Below are 23,636 nucleotides of genomic sequence, written 5' to 3' on the forward strand. Positions count from 1 at the left end.
TTGTGGTTCTAAATGAATTACAGAATTTTTTTTTCTTTCTGTGAAGAATGAGATGGAGAGTTTGACTGGGATATATATAGGTTTTGCTAGAATGATCACTATTAAGATATTATTCTTACCAATATATGAGCATGGATAATTTCACATTTTCAGCAAAGACATCCTTCACCTCCTTTCTTAAACTTATTCTGAGATACTTCACTGTCTTTGAGGCTGTTGTGAATGGAGTGTCTCCATGATTTCCGTCTGCATAAATCTTCTGTTTGTGGGTGGTAAAAAGCTGTTTGAATTTGTAAATGAATTCAGCCATTTTTGTGAAACTGCTGATGGTTTCTAGAAGTGTCTTTATGATTGAATTTTTGGATTTTTTTAATGTTAAATCATAGCACCTGAAAGTAGGTATAGTTTTACTTCTGTTTTCCTAATTTTATCTCTTTAATTTCTTTTCTTGCTTTATTGGTCCAACTAGTGCTTCAAGTACAATATTGAGTCTGAATGGGTGGTGTGGGCGGTCCTCTCATTCCTGGTTTCAGATGCATCGCTTCTTCATGTCTTCCCCACTTAGGATGATGTTGTCTGAGGGATTTTTATAGATAGACTTTAGTATATTGAGGTACATTCCCCCCAGTTCTGCTCCCTCTAGGACTAATCATGAAAGCATGTTGGAATTTGTAAAGGTTCCTTTTGTATCTATGATTAATTTTTTACTTTAGAGTTTATCTATTTAATTTATTGCATTTATTAACTTTATCTAATTTATGGCATTTATTAACTCTCACATGTTGAATAACCACCGTATCTCTGGATAAAGCTAACTTGATCATGATAATCTTTTTGATGTATATCTGTATTCAGTCTGTAAGTTTTGTAGGCAGATTATTTGACTCTGTTCATCAGAATACTGGCCTATAGTTTTCTGATGAGTCTTTTCCTGACTGGTATGAGATTTGTACTGGCTTCACAGAATGAGGGCACTCCTGATTTTTGAGTAATATAAGCAAGATCTTTGAAAGTCTGTTGGACCTGAATTATTTTAGTTTGAAATCTTAGGTTGTTGCTCTCTTCTTGGCTTAACTTTGATGATTTTCATGTTCCAATTTAATGAACTACAGGTTTTTCTTTTCTTTTTTATTTTTGAAGACAATTTTGTAATTATATTTATGTACAGAAAACTTAGTGTATATTTAACACAGTTTAGTGGCGAGCTCTTTAGGTTTGCCTTTTACAGCTTAGCAATACAAGCCACAGACTTAGGACCCAGATCGTTGCCTCCCCAGTGGCTGCAGATCTCATCTTTTCTGTCATTACAATTGGTCCTAATAGCTTCCACTAGCTTAGCCAGAGCACCCTTGTCTTCCGAGTTAACCTGTGTGAAGGCAACAGTGAGTGGTGCATGTCTTCCTGTGAACCAGGTGCCCCAGCCTGGCCTTTCCCTTGATGATGCAGTAGGGCACCCCCATCTTTCGACACAGGGCAGGCAGGAAAACCACCAGCTCAATGGGGTCTACATTATGGGCAATCACCACCAGCTGAGCCTTCTTGTTCTCCACCAAGGTGGTGACTGTATTGACTCCTGCTTGGAGGACAGGTGGTCTTTTAGTTGGGACATCCCCTTTGCCAGCACCTTTCTTCTCAGCATGGGCCAGTAGGCTTTGCTTCTTCTCTTGCTTTGCCTCTGGCCTGTACTTGTGGGCAAGCTTAAGCAGCTGAGTAACTGTTTGTCTGTCCAGGGCCTGGGTGAATTGGTTAATGGCAGGAGATACTTTGAGTTCCTTATAGCTGCAGTCTGATGTAGCGTGGCCATTTGACAAAGCGTCTTTTGGGCTGGATATCCTGCCCAATGCTGAAGTTCTTGTTTTTTTTGTTTGTTTGTTTGTTTGTTTTGTCTGTTTGTTTGTTTTTCTCAAAGGACAAAGGATTGACCACCTTTTTGGCCTCCTGCTTTTTGAAGGGGGGAGGGCACCTCCTTCTCCTTGGTCTTTCCTTTGGGCATCTTGCTCGGCTGGTTTCTTCTTCTTCTTCTTGTTATTATTATTATTATTATTACTATTATTATTATTTAAAAAATCATTTATTTCATGTATGAGGGTACACTGCCACTGTCTTCAGACCTACCAGAAGAGGGCGCCAGATTACATTGAAAATGTGGTTACTGGGAATTGAACTCAGGACCTCTGGAAGAGAAGTCAGTGCTCTTAACCACTGAGTTATCTCTCCATCCCCAAGAACAGTTTTTTTTTTTTTTTAATATTCCTTTATAATATTCTTAACATTAATGTCTGTTGTGTTTTTTGTTCATGTATAAGCCCATACATTTATGTAATGTTTTCTTTCAGTTAGTTGGGCCAAGAGTTTGTCAATCTGGTTTATTATCTTCTCAAAAATGTAGCTCTTAGATTCATTGATTCGTTTTTGTATTGTTTTCTTTGTTTCTATTTCATTAATTCTGTTTTGAATTATTATTTATTGCTGCCCACTAGATATAGGCTTGGTTTGCTCTTGTGTTTTCAAACTTCTTGAGCTGTATTATTAAGTCATTTATTTGTACTTTCAGGTTTTTTTAAATGTGACTACAAATTTCACTTTTAAACTGCTTTTAATATTCCCCAGATGTTTTATTGAGTTGTGTTTTCATTTCCATTTAGTTCCAGGTCTTTTTTTTTTTTTTTCTATTTCCATCTTGATCTCTTCTTTGGCCCACTCACCACTGACTATTGGGTTATTTCATTTCCATGAGTGTGGGAGTCACATCTTTTCCTCTTCCACATACTCTCCATAAATCACTGCCCTAAAACTGCCACCTTAGGGATTCCTACGTTTTCCTTCCATTTTGCCATATATTTTACAGCTCAGTTCCTGTTCGTGTGGGATATTTTTAGAAAGTTTTTCTTGGTCTTCAAGTGACTCTTAACATTGACTGCTGGGTTCCCTCTACTGTGTATGATAGATATCTCTCAGTGCACATGGGAGAAGAAACACACACACACACACACACACACACACACACACAAATTATAGGTTCCTGGCTCAAAGCAGGTAAAAAGTCTTACTTATCAATGTAATGACATATTAAGTTCTAACAGAAACAGGGTAAACCATCTGTATTTTTTCCACCCAACAAGTTCTTGGGACTATTTCTTTTTCAGAAGTTTCTTCCTATTTATTTTAGGAGATTACATTTTGACTAAGAAATCATTTTAAAGTATTTTGTTATTGTTTTATATCTGAAAGAATGGTAGAAGTAATTCAAAATTTAAAGATCTGAGCAAAATTATTCGTTTTTAAGTTACAAACCGCCAGCAGCCTTTTCTTTAATGAAAATATGTAACATGAAAGTTGAAAACATATTTAATTAAACTAAACGGGCTACCACGCTATCAGTTGTCATTAATCTCATTTCTATTAAGATAAAGCAAATCGTGACAGCAGAGGTGAGAACAGCATTTGTTAGCTAATTTCACCCAATGATCTAGCAACATTATAGACACACCAATAATTACAGCTAGACACAGACTGAGTCCCTTTCCGGAAGCTTCCCTCCCAAATGTAGCCCTTAGCTGTGGCTACTATCAGAAGCATGTTTCATCGTTAACATATCAAAATATTGACCTGATGCTCCCAAGCCTAATTGCCTGTTTTACATTCCATTGTCTCAGAAACAAAGCATTGGCGATGTTTGTCATTTCTGGACAATTATTCTCCTATGGCAGAAGAAGACAAAGCTGCAGATCAAGGACCTGCTGGGAATCCTGAGTGCAGAGGGGGTACCTGTTCTGTCAGCATTGTCTTCTCGGTAACGGAGGGAAGCTCGTTCATATGCCTCATGTGATTGCAACTGATAAGGGATGCATGATGTTAATCATAAATCAATTCTTATACGCAATATTCTACGACCTGCTGTGAAGGAGAAACACTTTGTAATCTATCTTCAGTACCGTGAATGTGGATAAATTGCCGTACCATAATGAAATTGCTATGTTAAAATATGATGTAATTCAGGGTTCACCACTGTTTTTATTCTCTTTCTCCATCTGTGATAATGTATATATACACATATATACATGTTATATACATGTACACAACACACAAATGCATATTCATATGCATTTTGAGTACATATGTGTTAGAATATATAGCAGATATTTTATTTTTAAATGAATTTCTTCCTTGGACCGTTCAAATTCACCTGCTTAAACATTATTTGTTGTAAGTCTTAACATTTTTCTTCAAATGCCATTTTCTCAAGAAGACCTGGAGATTAGAACCATATACACTTTTCTGAGATTAATATATATATATATATATATATACCACAACGGCAAATTGCCCAGTTAATCCAATTTAGATGTGCTACTAAAGGCATGAATCAGACCAGATACACCAAGCACACAATTGAATTTCTAGAGCTTGTTGATCAAGCCTTGGTCTTTCTTACCTCCTCTGACACTAGAAGAAGCCGGAAGAGGACAATTGCTTTTCTTTTGTTGTATGTGCACTGGAATCAACTGCTCTGGGTCCCAGCACTGTTGTTCCTTCCAGAGGTTTGCCATACAAGTGCATCACTACACAGGAACTTGCTGAGTACTCTGTGAAGTGAAACCAGGACTTTCCCTCACTCCTGAGAGCTTTCTAATTGGAAAGCTGCTTCCTGTTCCTGGGTCCCAGGTCTCATAATTCAAACTCTGGCAATTATTAATACGGGCATACTTTCTTTAAAATGACTGCAAGTATAATCTCCAGCTAATATCTAGTTGACTGAAGAGGCCCTCTGCATATAATTTCTCTGGTTAATTGATCATTTTTTAAAACATTGGAGATTGACGGTTAATATGTAAGACATGGGTTTGTTCGCTTATTTTATAGATATATAAACTAAAAAATCAACAAGGAATGTATTTTTCTTCCATCTGAAGAATGGCTGATATTTCTATTGCTAGAATCCTGTGGAAGCTCAGTGATTTCCAGGTCACTGCTATGCCACCCTGGAGCCATTCTTCAAAGTACAAGATGCCCACCCTAGTTTCAGCTTTTCCATCCGTACTTCATGTAACAGGGTGAATGCAGTTGTGAAGGAACATTTTGTTCCATTTCATCAGGAGACATCGTAGAAACCCCAGAGTACCAAACTCACTGTGCAGCACTTCATCTCTCACAGGCTCTTCATATACTACAGATGGCCTATGAAATGCAGTTTTCACATGTGGCAATACTCACAGCTAAACGTGGTGTCCTGGAGGCAGGGACTGGGAATTGAAAGGTCATGTTAAGTATGGCACAATACTTTTTCCTTTAATCAGAAAGGGGAAAAAGCCCACTAGGATAGAAAGAGAGTAAACAGCTAAAGACTGTGAAACTCAAATTGCTTCTTAGACAATAAATTTAAGCTTAGCATTTTACTGCATCGGCATATGATATTGAGATGAGTCTGAGTCAGTCTGTCCCTTCTCTTCCTAGTCACTGGTTGCTACAAATCAAGAATTGAGATCAAAAGCTACTGATGAAAAGTAATTGGACCTTGTTTACTGGAACTCAAAGAGAGTATCCATTATAAATGCACAGAATATGCACTGATGCTTAAAGGAATAAAGGAGATGCCATAGTGACTTGATAACCAAAATAAAGGCATGTAAAATCTAAAAATATAACAAAAATAATATAAATAATATAAAATATTATATAAAAATATGGTTTCAGTGACCTATGGAGGTCAGTTAGTACTAAGGAATACCATGCAATTCATTTAACACTCCAAGACTCCTGTAATCAATGAGCCCACCTGTGATGGGAATCACAAGTGGTCACAGTGGGTCTACACTTAGTGCTCGGTACCTCCATTCTCCTACCTTCCTAGACAGGACATGGTGCTCAACTGACTCCTCCTCAGTTTTTTAGTTCTCCACATACAGCCATCTCTTAGCCCTCCAGAACTTCCTATTCTGTTCCCTTTACCCATCCAAATTGTTCTCTCCTTGTCGCTCCCATCCCTGTCTGAAGGACCACCACATCTCACTTGGCTACCTTCTCTCGTGTAGAGTTTTGAAAGCATGTTAGCTGCACTCATTTCCTGCAGCCTTTATTTCTCCCAACACATTTTTTTTCATAGAAGTCATAGTAATCTTTCTGAAAAGCACACCATGTAATGACAGCCCTGTAGTGAAAATCGCTCAGTGAGTTCATTTCCCTTACAACCAAGGTTAAGTATGTTAGGATGCACATGGAGCCCTGGATTACCTGGCCCTCAGCAGCTCCCGCCTTTTCTATCCTCCTTCCAATCCCCTCCCTTTTATCCACTCACAGCTAACTGCTTAATGTCTTTTGAATGTATAATGTTCTCTCTGTAAAGTGGTCATTTTCCTTATTCGAAATAATGATCTTGTTCTTTCTCTCTCTCCCGGTCTCTTGCTGGATCTGGCACTTACCCACTTACATCCATTAGTCATTTCCTCTGAGCAACCCTTTTTCAGTCTCATCCAGTCCAAGGACATAGTGAGGTACGTCAGGCCTCTGCTCACGCAATATCCTATGCTTTAGATATTGTGGTCACAATGAGTCTACATCTAACTTTATTATCACCTACATTAGTCACAATTGACTGCTACATCTATAAATATAGTTATGTCTGTTCTCTGGTTTGTTCATTGCACCTACTCTACATATAGTATAAAATTATATGAGCAGTATAAATTTACATTAATCTCTTTCAATACAATGTAGACACTAAAATACCAAAAAGAAACAAATGGTCTATACAATTACATTGACAGGTTTTATATTAATATTCACATATTTTAGTTTTCTTGTAAATATTTGTGCTGAGAACCAAGGGCCTCAGATCTCCACCCTTGAGCCTCAGTGCCCAGATGCAAGTCTTGGGACATCCCCTTTTGTCTGCATTCCCAGATCTGTACTGTATTCAGGCTTCTTGGAGCCTGCAGAGCAGAGCCAAAGCCTTCACTGTCTGATTTGTATTCATGGAGGAAGGGCTGATCCCTAGAGAGGACTGTCAATGCAACACCACGTCCTTGCTGAACCTTCTAACCACCAGTCTCCAGAGGGCAAACCAGCCTTCTCAATGTGTGAATTTCTGTGAAGTGTGTGTCTTTCTTCAGAAATGCCCTTTCAGTTTTTCTCATTTGTTCTTTCTTTCATGGGAAATAAAGGGAAACAAATGTGCCAGAGGGTGATCAATGAACTTCATCAGGATACATGATAATATCTAACCAATAAAAATAATCCTTGTGGTAGCTGTATTTAATAACCTCTTGCTCTATGGTGTATTTCCCTCTATTGCTATCTGATTTAGATATGACAACCTCACCCAGCGTGACCCTCCAGCAACTTTTGTTTGTACCTTGGCTTTCTGTGAAAGCAGTCTTTCAAAATATCAAATTTTTTTCTACCTCCACGAAGATAACTTCAACAGCCTAAGTATTAGTTCTTGAGTTAAACTTCTGTTATTTATCATGTAAGCACTAAATATCCTTGCTTAGCCTTTCATAGAACATTAAAATACATCTGGGGAAATGAGCACATGTATTTTAAATGTGCAACCCAGATGAAAAGAAATAAATGATTTTGCCATGAAGATAAATACCAAACATTTTGTATATCAATCAAAAGAGCTGTTTACCCCATATGAAGATGTATGATTATTTTATGTGCAAGTTAAAATAAATTATATTTAAAATAGATTACCCTCTAAAACATTCCATTAAACGAGAAAAGACAGTCACATAATACTACATGTTTAGTGATCCCATTCATATAATGTATGCAAAAAGAGTCATATCCATAGATAAAGTAGATTACTGGCTATGTAGGGCAAAAGAGGGACAGACATGTAGATAAGAAGTGACTTGTAATGGGTACAATTCTTGATTAAGATACTCTAAACTTAGATTTAGATGATTGTTGCATAATTCTGAAATTACACTAAAATGATTCAACTGTTCACTAAAGAAGTAAAACTAAATTATATAAATTATATCTCAATAAAAACTATTAAATTTAAAATATTCAAAGTAAAAGAACCAAATGATACTGAATAAATAATTCCAAAAGTAGACACAATGACTAAAAACTGTGATGTCCTAAGAATGTTAAAGCTCTCTGTTGCGGGAAAAGTAGAGATGTCCTTCCTTAAAATAAAAAAAGAACAAGAAAGAGGATCAGACCAGACATCTAGTTCTCACCAGAAGATTCCAAAATAAAATTGGGCAATGGAATCTTGGTTCAGTTACAGACCTAAACTAATGAAATACTCATTATGAAGGAAGAAGGCATGATCCTTTCCTGCAAAAACATCAATTGCACAGAACTCATTCCAGTTTCTACCCAGGAAAAGCTGAGTTCAGGAGAAGTAAGAACATTCTGAAATGTGGATACGAAACATTTGGACACTTTGATATTAATTTACTTGCTAGGAAATCTAAGTCTTCAGAGAAAGGCATGGAAGGTCCCAGATGTTTCTTGAAATATTCAAAGTTTTAAACACTTGATTTTTATTTTCCTAAGCATCTAGGATATGGGACACAGTTCTGCCACTAAACATCATAAAGAAGTGCAATTTTTTTGGGTTTTTTTGTTGTTGTTGTTTGTTTGTCTGTTTGTTTTCTGTAATGGAGACACTGTGTCCCCCGACCAACAAATAAAAGCTACATAATAGGATGAGGAGAACAGACAATAACACAAGCCTCCGTTCTCAGCACTGGCTAATCTAGTTCTAAATGTTTAATGCAAGCGATAAGACCTATCTATACACAGTGTTTCTGTTCTTATTTGCAGTATTGTAGATTCCTGGATGAGATATTCCTATAAATAACAAGAGACCTACATAAACACAGACAGTAGCACTATACAGTATGATAGTAATTGAAAATTCAGGCAACATGGCGAAAACTAGAATTAACTTTAGGAGTGCGTACTGGATCTGACGGCATCGACAAGCATACTGGGCAAATTTAAAAACACAAAACTGGGAAGCCTGTTGTATGGCTTAGACACAATAAAAAGATACATGCTTTTTTACATTTTAAATGCAAAATATTGGTTTCCAACATTCAAAATGTCAATATGTCTCTAAAGTTTGAAAGATTCATATTATCTACGAGCTTCGTTTAATGTTAAGAGGCTGAAGGATTTTTAAAGAACAATAATATTGACTATTCAGGAGCAGGTTCACTTTAATATTCTCTATCTTTTCCTTTTTTCACTGCTATCATCTGTCAGAGAACTATGTTTTTTATTCTTTAATCTTCTTTTTACAGTTTAGCCATTATCCCCCTCCTGCTCTGCCCTCTCACTGTTCCTCACCCCTTACTTCCTCCCCTGTCTCCAAGAGGATGTCCCTACCACCCACTTCCACCCCATCAGATCTCCCCATCCCTGGGACTCTCAAGGGTTAGTTGCATCTTCTATCATTAAGGCCAGACCATGCAGTCCTCTGATGTATATTTGTCAGGGGTCTCATGGGCAGAAGGAGCAAGGGACCCAGGTAGGAGTGGGGACAGGAAGGTAAAAAGAGGAATATAATCAGGTATTGGAGGCAGGGGGAGACAGAAGTTTTAAGGGCCAGCAGAAAGAATGGAAACAGGCAACCTGAGGATGTAGGAGGTGAGGGGACCCTCTAGAATGTACTAGAGATTTAGGAGGTGAGAGATTCGCAGAACTCAATGGGAGGGACCTTAGCATGACTGCCTTTGAGAGGCCCGACAAGCAGCTAAAATAGTCAGATGCAGATACTTTTTACACCCAATCAATGGACAGGAGCTAGGGACCCCTGTGGTTGAATTAGGAAAAGGTTAGAAGAAGGTAGAAGGAGGGCGACCCCATAGGAGGACCAGCAGTCTCAACTAGCCTGGACCCCTGAGATTTCTCAGACACTGAGCCACCAACCAGGCAGCATACACCAGCTCCCAACAAATATTCTCTGTTTTTTAATGCAAGAAAGTTTATAAATACAATCAACCAATCAACACCACTATATAATTTGATAGAAAGCAAACCAGAAGGGGAAACATTACATATTAAGAAGTTGTAAATTGGGAGGAAATGGAAACTTCTACAAGTAAAGGAAAGTTATGTTTTCTAAAACAAACAAGTCAAGGAAATAAATCATAATCCTGAGTAAGGTGAAAATCATATTGACAACTGTCAATAATCAATAAACAAAGGGGAGAGCCATGGTATTAATGTTCATCTCCGATGCACATCTGAATGGAGCTATTACATCTTCACTTTCCTTGGTTTTCTTGAAAACACATTTTATCATTGACAATATTGCAGACTTAAAACAGTGAAATACTCATTTCGAAGGAAGAAAACCTGATTCTTTTCTGTGTGAGCAATAATGAGAATGAACCTCATCCCAGTTGCCACCCACCATGCCAGAAGGGGAAAGGGGTGTACATGGGGAATCTGGCTGTCCAGCAAGAGTTGACCACCTCCCGAGTGCCTCCTAAGGCATTCTTTCTGAAGCCCTTGAGTATTATGGGATAGAGTTTATTTTAGCTGTCTTTCCTATTTTCACAATGTTTGCATATTTTTTTTACAAAGCACACAATAATTCAAAGAGACATCTTTGAATGTGTTTTATGCTAAGTGTGCTTGAATTAATCATTTCATATTGTAGCTTTTCTTTGAAAAGGACTTTTGCATCCCTTAAGTCTTTCCTTTCTGCATATGTTTAAAGTTTATTCCTGATTTTTAAAGTGTTTTGTTGTACAAGAAACCTGAAAGAGCACAACAGAAATATGAAGGCTTCCAGATGCATCATGGGTCTGATAGATAAATTATAAACTTAGAAATTAAAATCACCAATGAAAAAGAAAGGATTATCTAGAGATTTAGAGACATAAACATATGTCTAAATAGATAGATATTTAGATGTTACAAAAACATACATACACACAATATATACGAATACATACTTTCACATGTACAGACATATATACTTATGCACATATATGATACATATACATACATTCACATACAGACACATATGCACACACACACACACACACACACACACACAAACACACATATACATATATCCCATAGGAACAATCATTCAAAAGAAAAGGAACCTGTTGTAATGACTCCCTTTTATCATTTTAGAATTCTAAAGTAAAGAAAAATTAAGAAAAATAATGACAAAAGAAGGTGATTAAATAATATGCTAAAGATAAGCATAATTTATAAAGTTAATCTAGGGATCCATAAAACAAAAAGTTATCACAAGTATTAAAACACATATTAAGGCTAATTTTTTAAAAAGCCCATCCAATTTGGAAGGGAAAAGAAATTAGGGGATAAGAAGCCAAAAGCTGTCGAAAACTTTTTAAAATGGTGAGTGGGACAGGTTTGGGCCAATTTTAAGTTATAGACACTGATGCAGGTTAAGGAATCACTGGCCTCATTAACACATTTTACACCCATTATCAACCTTCATTCCATTAGCATAGCCTTATTCTTGACTGTGAAAAAGGTAAGTTTTCTTAATTTTAGTACTCCAAAAACTTTCTCTTTAGAGTATTTTCATTGTTTTCTTTAATGTACAGAACTGCAGAACACTAAGGAACTTGGACCAGGTTTGGAACATCTTAGCTTTAGTATGAGACTAGACAACACAGGTTCTCAAATATTCCTGTCACTGCTGTTGCAAACATTTCTTGATTCTGTGGTTCAAGAATCATACTGAGCTCTCTGATAATTAATTCTCTTGACATTTTTATGCTGGAAAAAGAAAGATTGTAACGATGAAGACTAATATAAATGTTGACATTTAGCAAAATGCTGTAAAAGAAATTTTTATTAGACTACAGTGGCTACTTACCAATTGATTTCTTAATAACCCAAAAGAATAAATGGACCTAGCAAAAGTCTCTAAATTATTCTTAGAGAATAGCCTCCATGGATGGATTTTGCTTTCAGAGATGATAAAATTGCCCAGGCACTACCCTTGGCTCCCCCATGGATCATGAAAAATCATGAATTCAACTTCTCAAGCCTTTTATCCTCGGGTCAGAGGAGGCTGGTTGTTCTCAGGAGTAACTCACTCACTGTTCATCACTGAGTTTAAAATCCATTCAGAATATGAAGAGTGGTTAGTTCAAATCAGAAACACAAATGTTTCCACAGAGCTTATCACTTAAAAAATTTCTCTAAAATCTATCAAAGTCACAACATCCAGTTAAGTGTACTCTTTGTGCGCTTAGAATGTTAGCTTAATTGTCCCCAATAGCATTTTACTTTTGTGTTTATAAATGTAAGAGTGTCAAATTTATTCCTTGAATGTGCTGATTGATCTATTAGATTCTTTTAGAATTTGTTGCTCTTCATTAGTCACAGTCTTTAATGCTACACCAAAGAGCCCGTTCCTGGAATTCTCCTAAATAGACACGCTTGCTCATAAAGCTAAAACCCACCTATTCTGACCTGGAACAGCGTGTGGAATTGATTACTAAGCAGAAGTAACATTTTATGAAGATGCTGCGATAAGACCTTCAGGTCAGACGAGGGTTTAGAAGCAGCCTCCATTTGCCAACACCATTTGAAGGCACTCCTTACTCCAAAAAGACAATTGATGACAGGGAGGAACAAAGAGACTTTGCAAATATTTGTTGACTTGGAGTGCAGCTTAATTCCCCTTTCAACAACGAGCCTTTTACGGCCTGGTCAGGTTGAAAAATCAAAAGGTGCTCCTATCCTTTCTCTGATTTTAAGTTTTTATGTCCTTTACAAATACTGAACACTGTGCTAGTGTTGCTCTGTGCTGTGTTCCTTTTCAGTTTGTCATTTCCCACATTGACTTAAGGAACTGTGACCTGAGTAAGGAAGAAAACACCTGGACTATGTCATTTTCATGCTTTCTGAAATACCTTTTTTATGTCTGTATTTTTTAGGTGGTGCTGAGATTAAAGCAGCATTTCTGCATGCTGAGCATGCACTCTGTGAAATGCTTTTCTAGTCCAACTTCCGAATTAATAAAACTAGCATTTTATTATCCCTGTTTTTCCTTAGTATATTATGTTGAAGACATACTTGGCATTTTAATGTGTTCCATTCACACTGTTTTCAGTTTGCTTCTTTTTGTCGGTGATTCAGGAACTCATCATGTTACCCAGTCTGCTCTAGAATTCAAATTGTAACCAGGGCTGCCTAGAACTTTCAACAGCTACCTGCCTCAGTTTCCCAGTTACTGGGATAACTGGCATCATGCTCAGCTTTAAAGTCACGTTTTAAGATGCCAATATAGTTGCTACAGAGACTTCTTTTGGGAGGTCAAGAGTTAAGGCAGTTTCCCAAATCTTCCTAATAATTCATATTGTTTTCACATAATTTTGTATGTGCAGAATGACCTAAGGTTTGAAAAATCCCTGTTCTGTTTGTCTTGTGCTTTGTATTAGCTTTTAGTTTCAGATGGTTGAGAATCGATGCTGCGGATGAGTTTGTTATTCATGACACAACTTCTAACGAATTGTGAACATGACTTGAATAGTAAATACCACAGTCCTTTAATAAGGCTCATCTCCTGCTCATACTAAAGCTCTGCACTGTTTCTATAATCCAGTGGAATTTTCCTAAAGTCAAATTAAGACACACAAGAACACATTCTCAAAGCACATCTCCTAATCCTTAGGAAATGACTGTAATTGATTTACAGCAAACCAGCTACACTGAGAAGACAGCGGCCCCGCGTGACCCTGGCAGATATGCTTGAGTGAGCTGGTGTACACACCATGCTATTCAGCGAGTTTTTTATTTACCACATTGTAAAATACCAAGATAAAACATGTGCTTAATGGAGAACTTGCATCAGGAAAAACTACTGGGGAACCATATTGCTTAGGTAAACATTTACTTAAACACATTAATAAAAATGTCAGGAACATTGTAAAAGCACATAATCTATAGAAGTTACTAGGTGTTTCTAAAGGTTCCCCCCTTCTCCCTTTCTACCTAGGGGAACTTTCTCTTTTCTGCGACATTCCAGCAGAAGCAATGTGCTATGTTCGGAAACGGCAGCCTGTGACTCTCTAGCTCAGTCTTGTCATTTACATTTGCCTTGTTTTGTTAGCCACAGCAATTATCAGCCTAATGATTAGGCTATGACTTTAAATTGAATAGGGTAAGTGGTCATTTGTAATGGTTTAGCTCTAGTTATTTAAAAATTCATCAAATTATTTTTTATCACAGGTGAAAATCCTTAAAGTATGGTAATTGGAATCTTTCCTTGCTTACGAGGTAACTGAATAAGTATGGGTATTAAAGGTGACAGAGATAGATGGCAAAGGCTGCCTCATTGTCCCTTGACAGCTTTTGCCCACAACATATGTTCAGTACTATTAGGGTTATTTCAGAGAACACAAACTAATCAGGTAGACAGGTTCACAAACAGTGCCCAGGACACACGCTGGCCTCCTGGTGTTAACAAGTAATGTCGTGTTCGCTTGTAAACACAGTCAAATAATGTGAGGGGTTGTCACTTTACCTATTGGTTCTTAAGATCATGGTTAAAATACTTGGGTAGCCTATAGACCTGCTAGACTGGAAAGTGAGATGTTCTGGTCTGACAATATTTATGCTGGTGTCACAAGAAGAGAGAGGAACAATGGGTTCTGTAACAGCTCTGATAGTGACAAAACCATCTGCATTTTACCTTTAAAAAGTAACTGGGGGAGGAGGTATGGCTTGTTCTTGAGTCTAAACTTTTATTGAGAGTTACTATGAATATATTTTTTATTCAGAAGATTATAAAAAAGTGCTTCATACCTCAGGAAAAAATGATACCTAGATGTGATTGCAAAAGATGTCTCAGAAGCTTGAGAGATGTTACAGTGGTTAAGAGTGCTTCCTCTACAACCATAGGATCTCAGATCAGATCCCAGCACCCAAGCAACAAGCCAAGCATGGCTTTGCATGTACATATCTACCCCAGTGCTAGGGTAGGCAGAAGCAAGAGGACTGCTGTGGCTGCCTTGGCTGCCAACCTATACAAAAACATGGCATAAGCTTCTGGCTTAGGAAAAGATTCTGCCTCAAGAGAACAAGGTAAATGTAATAGAACTATTACAATAGAACCAGTTGATATCTTCCTCTGGCCCTTGTGAGTGTTTATGCACACATGTACATGTGTCACACACACTTACAGCTCCATTTCTGACATGCACAAACATACACACACACACACACACAGAGAGAGAGAGAGAGAGAGAGAGAGAGATGCAAAAGAGAAACAGACAAAGACAGGGAGATAGAGGCAGAGGAGGGGGGAACAAAGAGTGTAGTTCAGGAATCTAATTTTAAGGCAATTTAACAATATAATTTCACAAGCTTTAAAATGCCACTAATTTTTTTCTCATAAAATGACACTCATATGCCCATGTGGTTGACACATGTATTCTTATGTTTTTTAGTTTTAATGTGTCATATTTTTATGTGAATGTCATTGGATTAGGTCTTAATCAGCTAATCAGAGAATATCATCATTAGCTTTCAAAGAACATCAATAAAAGTAAATGATTCTCACTCATAACTCAGTCTTCATCTTTATCCCATTATCATACTCAAGGCACTCACTGGTCTATAACAAGCAGTGCATAGGAAACACTAAAGGATGACATCCCAAATAATAGTTGGTCAGAACAAAATATAATCATGTATAACTCTGGTATCATAATTTTCTAATCTATGGCTTTATCCTACCTATTCTGTAGGCTCACTGGATTTATTATTATTATTATTATTATTATTATTATTATTATTATTATTATTATTATTTGCCAATTAGGCATAATCCACTTTCATTTAGAAGAAAGAAAGCTCAGCTAAGAAAATTCCTTCATCAGACTGGCCTGTAAGCAAGTTTGCAGAACAATTGCTTAATTAATATTTATTTATTTATTTAATTGCACAGTTTCAATTAATAATATACAAGCAAGAGCCTAGCACACTAGAGATGGTACCATCCTGGTAGATGATCCTGGGTGGTATAAAAAACAGAGGCTGAGCAAACCATGGGGTGGGAAACCAGTAATCAGTATTCCTCCATGGTCTCCTTCAATTCTTGCCTCTATGCTTCTGCTTTGAGTTCCTGCTTTGGCTTTCCTCAATAGACTCTGACAGAATGTGACCTGGGATACATAAGTCAAATAAATCCTTTTCTCTCTAAGTTGCAGTTGTCTACATTTTATTATAGCAAAGGAAAGCAATTATCCCCCAAGATTGAAAGGGGTTTTATTATCTCCTACAAAAGGGTATTTTAGGAATGGAATTATTTTACTCAACTGACTACAACACACTTCTCTCTTCTAGTATGATTCTACTTCCTGTCTATGGCTCTGTTTAGCAGATACCCTATGGCTCTGACATTTCCAGCATCCTGAGGTCATTGATTTAATCTAGGCTTTGCCTTCACAGTTGGATATAGTGTCCTTCCAAGTCTTCCATGCAGGAACTGCCCAGCTACACACCCGGTCAGCCACAGTCCTTAACTGTGAAGAACCACTTGACTCCATTATCATTCTACAACCACTTTACTCCTGTTTCGTTCATGACTCTCTAGCCAGAACCACATGGTAGATGCTGCCTAATTCTGCTGCTAGCATGGGATAAAGCCTGGCCAACTTCTTGAACTATACTTGCATAAGTTTTAATCTGTGATTGCTTTTTAGAAACAAAATATCTTTTATACTGTCCCCTACACAAATTGGATAGAATCCTAAGCTGAGAGCCCCAATTTCTTTACACTGTATCACATCAGGCCTTTTCTTATTTTTTCAGCAAAAGCCTTGGCCACAGCACTACATTTTCTGGTGCTCTTGACCTTCTCCAATGTCAAATGTATTTATTTTTTTCTGCTTGTCACTTTTCATTGTAGACCTACATAAGAGTGATTACAAATAACCACAAGACAGAGTCAATATTAGGTTATCTTGAAATCTCCTGTGGAGTTGAAATTAGTCTACATATCTTCTATTTAGCAATAGGCAGATTCTGAGGACAGGGACAAAAAGCAGCCCCATTCTTTTTGTCAGAATATCAGAAGAATTGTCTCTAGCTCAATTGATAAAGCTTTATCCTCAGAAAACTCTCAAGCTTGGCCATCATAGTCCACATTGTTCTTGGCACCATTGTCCTCCAATGTTCTAGTAAGATGGTCATTAAGACTTTCTTACAGTATTCAACTGTTGTTTATATTCTAAACTCTCCCGTCCATATTCATTTAAAATGCCAGCTTGGTCAAGCCGGTCAAGACAGTGGCCCATTTTCTGGTAATTAATACAAATATAATGCAAACATTTCAGTGACAGAAAGAGTACCACAAAAGACTCATTGTATTCTCTCTAATGCTACTTTTGCCTTTTAGCATCTGAATATAAGGCGTTGCTCTAAGGAGATGATTGGAAAAGAATTACATTTACAAATGTAATGGTTTTAAATCCATGTTTAAATTATAATCTCACTGTCACTTGTTTTTCTTCTTTCTTTTGAGTTAAGAATATCTAAGCTCCATCAGACTAGTGGACTTAATTCACCAGGAAAAATTCAACCACTGTGTAGAAAATACCAGATTCAGTCAAAATGAGTTCAGTCTCAAATGCCAACCAAACATTATGTCCTTATAAAACTGACTTTCAAGGTTGTGCCTTCAACTGTGATTATAATTATTTTTGTTGAAAATTGTTGAAATAACAGACATTTTACTTTGATGACTGCATATCAAATCCAAATGTCAATATTAAAACGTGTTTGTTTTTTTTTTTTCTTTCTTTTTTTCTGCTGAAATGCAAAATTTTACTAGAATAACAAATAGGCTTGTTTACAAATACTTTACATAATAAAAGCTAGTACTGAATCTTATAACACCATGATTTCTAAGCAGGAATGACCATATTTTGAGGTTTTCCAGAAACTGTAATATAATGCAAAATATGTGTTATTTATAGTAATGATAACTAATCATAGGGACAGCCAAAACTACAGATTTTGTGTCTTTACTTAGAATTGAAAGAAATGGTAAATTTCAGTTCAAGTTTGGTGAAACTAAAGACACATCGCTTTTTCATGAATCCCGATCCAGACTCTTTGAGTGAGGAACTAGTGGATTCTTGGCTAAGATCAGCCCTTACACAAGAGGGAGAGAGGGACAAGAGTTTATCTTAGTTAGAGATTCCATTGCTGTGATAAAGGCGGTGATCAAAAACCAGCTTGGGAGGCTTATGTCAGTTTACAGCTTGTAGTCCATTATCAGGACAGTCAGGGTAAGAACTCAATCAGGGCAGGATCCTGGAGCAGGGAACTGAAGCAGAGGCTATGGAGGAGTGCTGCTTACTGGCTTGCTCCCCATTATTTGCTCAACTTGCTTTCTTATAGTACCCTCAACCACGAGCGCAGGAGTGACATGGGCCACAGTGAGCTGATTCAACCCACATGCATCACTAATTAAGAAAATGCACCGTAGGCTTGCTACAGGCCAATCTGGTGTGAACATTTTCTCAAATGATGTTTCCTCTTCCCATTTAACTCGAGCTTGTGGCGAGCTGACTTAAAACTAGCAGGAACAAGGTAGACTAAAGAGGAATAAAGTCAGTTATCAATTCCAATGAGAGAATTTCCTAACAACCATTTCTTGCTTGGGGAGAAAAGACACATAACCCCTAATATTTTTTATATGAGGACATGTGAATACATAAGACTAATAGCTAACATATCAGAATTGTTATCATTTTCAAAACTATAAGTCTAGCGGCCTACACAGCTTTCTATTTTTTATAGTGACTTTAAAGTGACACATACCATTTTAACACTTGGCCTTTATACAAAAATATTTGCATAACAAAAGGCTTTCACTTTGCCAAATAAAGACAATTTATTCTTGGTTCCATTAAATACATCATACATTATAGTTTGTTCCCCCTCTCTTTTCCCTCCCTGACCCCCTCTCCCCTTCTCCCTCCCCTTACCTCTTCCTTACCCCTTTCCCTCTCCTCTCTCTCCCCCCTCTCTCTACCTATCTATCTATCTATCTATCTATCTATCTATCTATCTATCTATCTATCTATCTATCTATCTGTCTTTCTCTTATTCCTCTTCCCCATCTGTCTCCTTCTCCCCTGATCCACATGGATGAGGTGTAAATACATGAAATTAAACATAAACTTAGAGATAGCAGTAAAAATGACAATTGGAAAAAAGAATTTTTGTATAAATACTGTTTACATTCCTTTCATTCATTTAAAAATTAGTTTATTTTTAATTTTGTGAGTGCATTTGTATTTGGCTTTGCATACATGAGTACCATTCCCACTGAGACCACAAAGGTATATGATCGCCCTGGAGCTGAAAGTATAGATGATTGTGAGCCCACCAACATGGGCCCTGGAACCACTCAGATCCTCTACATGAGCTATACAGTGTTCTCGTTGCTGATTCATCTCTCCAACTCCAATATTTCTTTTCTTTTTAAATTTTTTAAATTTAATTTTTATTTTAATTTTACTATATTTCTTTTTCAATTCAATCTTTTCTCTAGTTATTGGACATTTGCATCCACTCCTATTTATCCAATTTCATAAAAGGATTTTTTTAATCATCAGAAGTAATATGCTGATATGAGAAAATGTACATGTATAATATTGTTCAAGGTATAGAACTTCAGTTCTATCTTTATTCTCTCTGCCATTTTTTATAAAGCCCTTCAATACACTTCTCCCATGTATTGCCTATATGTTATAATCCAAGAAAACAATGAATTAAAGCAGACACAATTTCTGATCAAGGTCACATGGTTAGAGGGCATTATATAACATAAGACTTAATCAAACATTTCTCAGTTCATTTTGTAATTTCTACTAAGATAAGAGCTAAGTGTATTATATGTCCTTAGAAAATTTTATATAAACATTGCAGCTCCAACATCATATTTTTCTATAATAACTACTACTACATAGCCATTTATAAGATAAACTATTAATTTAAATATATATCTCAACCAATTATTATAAAGATTAAATGTCATAGAAAGCAAGAAATAAAATAATTTGATCTATTAGAATTAAAAACATTCAGCTTTATTGACCTAATAGTTCAGATTAAAGTAAAATACTAAAGTGATGGAAAGATTCTTGATGAATCATAAATCCTACATTGGGCTGAACAAATTTAAATTGATGGTACAGGAAAACTTCAAAGTGATTTAAAGAAAATCAGAAAAGTATGTACTTCCCTTCAATAAAAAAAAATCAATTTTAAAGAATTTAACAATGGCACACATATAAAAAAAATTCTAGAATTTCACAATAAGAGAGTGGTATTATAATTACAGACCCTAAGTACTGTTGCAGGAGGATTAGATATGAGACCCATGTCATGGAAAATAAGATCGGTAAAGTGCAAAGAAAGAGAAGAGGAGAGTGAACATTGAAAATTGATGAGAGATGCTGTATTGAAAGATGACAGTGGTTGTCTAGGGAACTGCTGAGTTCTGTTCACGTTATTAATAAAAAACAATAGATAGCTGACTAGTAAGAACAAAAGAACAACAGAGACATACATTTGCAATGGGAGAATCCTAAGGCTGGAAGTCTTACTTTGGATATTTTATAGCTCCCTGTCATCCCCCACCTTGACTTTCCCTCACCTACTATCCTGCTGTCATAACCACTCTTCCCCCATGTTCCCCACCCAGGGTCCTTCCCTTTCCCCTATTGTCTAGATACCTGCCCTTGTGCCTTGCCCAGTGAATCTTCTGGGAACCTATCATAAGCCACCACTTCAAGGCAGACGCCCTGGATTTCTCTGCCTAGGCACATTCCTTTAACTCAACTTCAGTTTGGTCTGTTTGTAAGTAACATGGTTCAATAGCTAAGCCTACCACAGTTTGGATCTAGATCAATGTTTTTCTGACATGTAGCAATTTTTTACTGTAAAACTTTCGTGTACTGTTTTAAACTCTATGAATTTCAGTTTCTTTATCTACAAAATGGAATTTAGGAACTTTTATATGTTTTGGGTTTCCCAAAAATGTCAGTGAAGTAATTCATATGGGGCACTGATCTAAAAATACTAAATGAATATTAAATGGTGTCATACTTCTTATTACATATAGATGTATGTGAGTCTCATTTCATAATGTCCGCTTTATGTAATAGGAATATATAATCATATTTTACAAGAAGATTTTTATAATCTAAAAATTGCATTGGTGAACTCTGAGGTCTTTGTGTCTAATTGCTTTATGCTAGTGGCTAGGCTGCTCTCAAGAAAGAGATAGTGCAAATCTGTTTGTGTCAGGAAGCAGCAATTTCTAAAACATGTGACATAAAGGTATATATGACCAGGGAAGTGAACTCCAGCTTTTCACTTTTTCTGCCCAGAAGGGACCTAAGACCCTGTCCACCCCCCTTCATCATCAGCCAAACTAGTTAGTTGACTTTTCCCACCTGCAAGAGGAGGGCATGAAGTTAGGACACACTAGTATGTAGTAAAGATTAAGTCTTTTCCACAAACAATAATGACTAAAAGAAACCTCAGTAGATTTTTACACAAATCAAATGTTGATTTCATTAGTTTGCCTGCCATTTTTTGGCTTCTTTAATCTTTCAAAGACAAGCACTCTACAAAATCCTTTCCACATTGATCTCAGACAGTTTCTCCAGTACCAGATTTTTACTGCCTTGTGGAGAAACTCTAGTACACAAGTCAATAAGAACGTCTCTGCTGCCTTCCATGTTTGTAAAACAGATGAATCAAATTCAATGTTTTATAAATTCCTATACAGCTAGGAGCATTGCCCTTCTTAAATCAAGGTGTCTGCCAGCCTGCAGCTCTGCTTTGATTTTGATTTTAACCTCTTCAAAGAGCTCGTGTTTTTCATTGGTAACCCTTGATTTATAAATCAAACTTAATGTCACCTGACACTTTTCAGCTTTATAATGAGACTCTTGACAAAATAAAGACAAATGTATTCACAGGATACATTATGACTCTCCTTCAGCTCTTTTTAATTTCATGTTTTAACAAATCAGACTCTGAGAATATGGGTGTGGCCAGGATAGGGTAGACTGTGCACATCTCAGAAGCAGGGAACGTGTGCCAGTACTTAACTAAAAGATAAATGAGACTTAAGTGAGTTCCTAAGGATAAAAGTGAGTTGAAACCACCCCAGATACTCAGTACAGAACCAAGGCATGTTAGAACAGTGAGAGCCTTCACAGGAACCAAATTGTAATGTACTTTCTAGGCTAATCTACTGGGTTCTTATATTTACAATCTTTCCAACCCTTATTCTACTCTAATCATTTTAACCCCTTAACACTAGGTTGGAGAGGAAGAAGGAGAGGGAAAAGGAGACAGAGACCTCTTTAGACTACTTCCTGCTGACTAGGGGCATCAAGTTCCCTGGGACAAGTCCGATCTTTGTGGTCAGAGTATCTATAACCATCAATTCTGCAATCCAGCAATCTAGCAAACACAGCTGTAGGAAGCAGCAGCTGCTGCAACAGAAGCAGCAACAGGGAGAGCAGTAGGCTCTCCCATTTATACCCTCTCCAGAGTTCCCAGAATTCCAAATGTAAACTATCTGCAGAAGGCAAAAAGTCACACCTCTCCTAGAGCACAAGATATCTGTGAACAATCTGAAACAGCTTCATATCCAACACCTGGGATTAAAACAAAACCATATTCATGTAAAATAAAATGCTCACTACATGATGCTTCGGCTGAGAGAATACCATTCTGGGGAAAGCTTGACCCCATCTTTTCTTGGGTTCAGAAGCAGAGCAAAGTGCTGCATGGAATTATCTATAACAGCTATTAGTAATGTTAGCTACCTTCATTTATTTCCGGTCTGAGGACATGGTTTGTTCATTAAAAATATGCTTCATTTTGATCGCCTATGATTTCCTGTAGTGGTCTCCATCTGCTGCAAAGAGAAGTTGCCTTAATGAGGAGGCATGACTACAGAGAGATGGACATGCCTAAGTGGATGAGGAAAACCCTCTGAGGCCTCAACCCTACACAAAGATGTACAGGCAACTAAGGCCTAGAATACGAGTCTTCCCAAGGGAAGAGCACATCAGCCAGTTATCCAATACCCAAAGTTGTCCCTGAAAACATACATATAAATAACAGTATACCACATGAGCAGATTGTATTTATATGCATGCAATGATAATTAATGAAAACAGAGACTATAAAAGAGCAAGGAGAGTATATTGAAAAGTGTGAAGGGGAAAGGGGAAATGTTGTAATCATATCATAATTTTAAAAATGCAAAATCTGTATTATTCAATTGGAAAAAGTTGAATTCATCATAGCCTGGTTTGTATATAAATAACAACTTTGCCACCAAATAACTATTTGTTCTCATGTAAAATATTTAATTTCTAAATCTTACTCTCCTTATCATATAATGGAACAATAACTATTTTTTGACCTGATTATATATAAGATGGGAGTCATCTCTGTCATATCTCCATGAGACAGGTAGTGATAACCATAAAAGACAAAAGATATATATGTTCCTAACTTGTTAGCCATCTACTGTGACATATGTGTTTTCTTGTCTTCAACCTTGAACTCTGCATAGTTTTATGATAAAACAGCAGAATAGGCCACAAGGGCAGAATATTTAA

At 36.8% G+C, this 23,636-nt stretch overlaps 1 pseudogene across 1 annotated transcript; it reads right to left on the reverse strand.

Annotated features, from left to right (window-relative positions):
- Positions 1 to 1,222: 1,222 nt before the first annotated feature.
- LOC308423393 (large ribosomal subunit protein eL8-like) lies at positions 1,223 to 12,537 on the reverse strand (annotated as a pseudogene). The gene is made up of 2 exons: positions 12,436 to 12,537; positions 1,223 to 1,938 (listed from the first exon to the last, which is right to left on the reverse strand). The product of its transcript is annotated as a large ribosomal subunit protein eL8-like (transcript).
- Between the last annotated feature and the right edge of the window lie 11,099 nt (positions 12,538 to 23,636).

The sequence above is a fragment of the Micromys minutus genome (assembly GCF_963924665.1).
Source record: "Micromys minutus genome assembly, chromosome: 8".
NCBI classification, from domain to species: domain Eukaryota; kingdom Metazoa; phylum Chordata; class Mammalia; order Rodentia; family Muridae; genus Micromys; species Micromys minutus.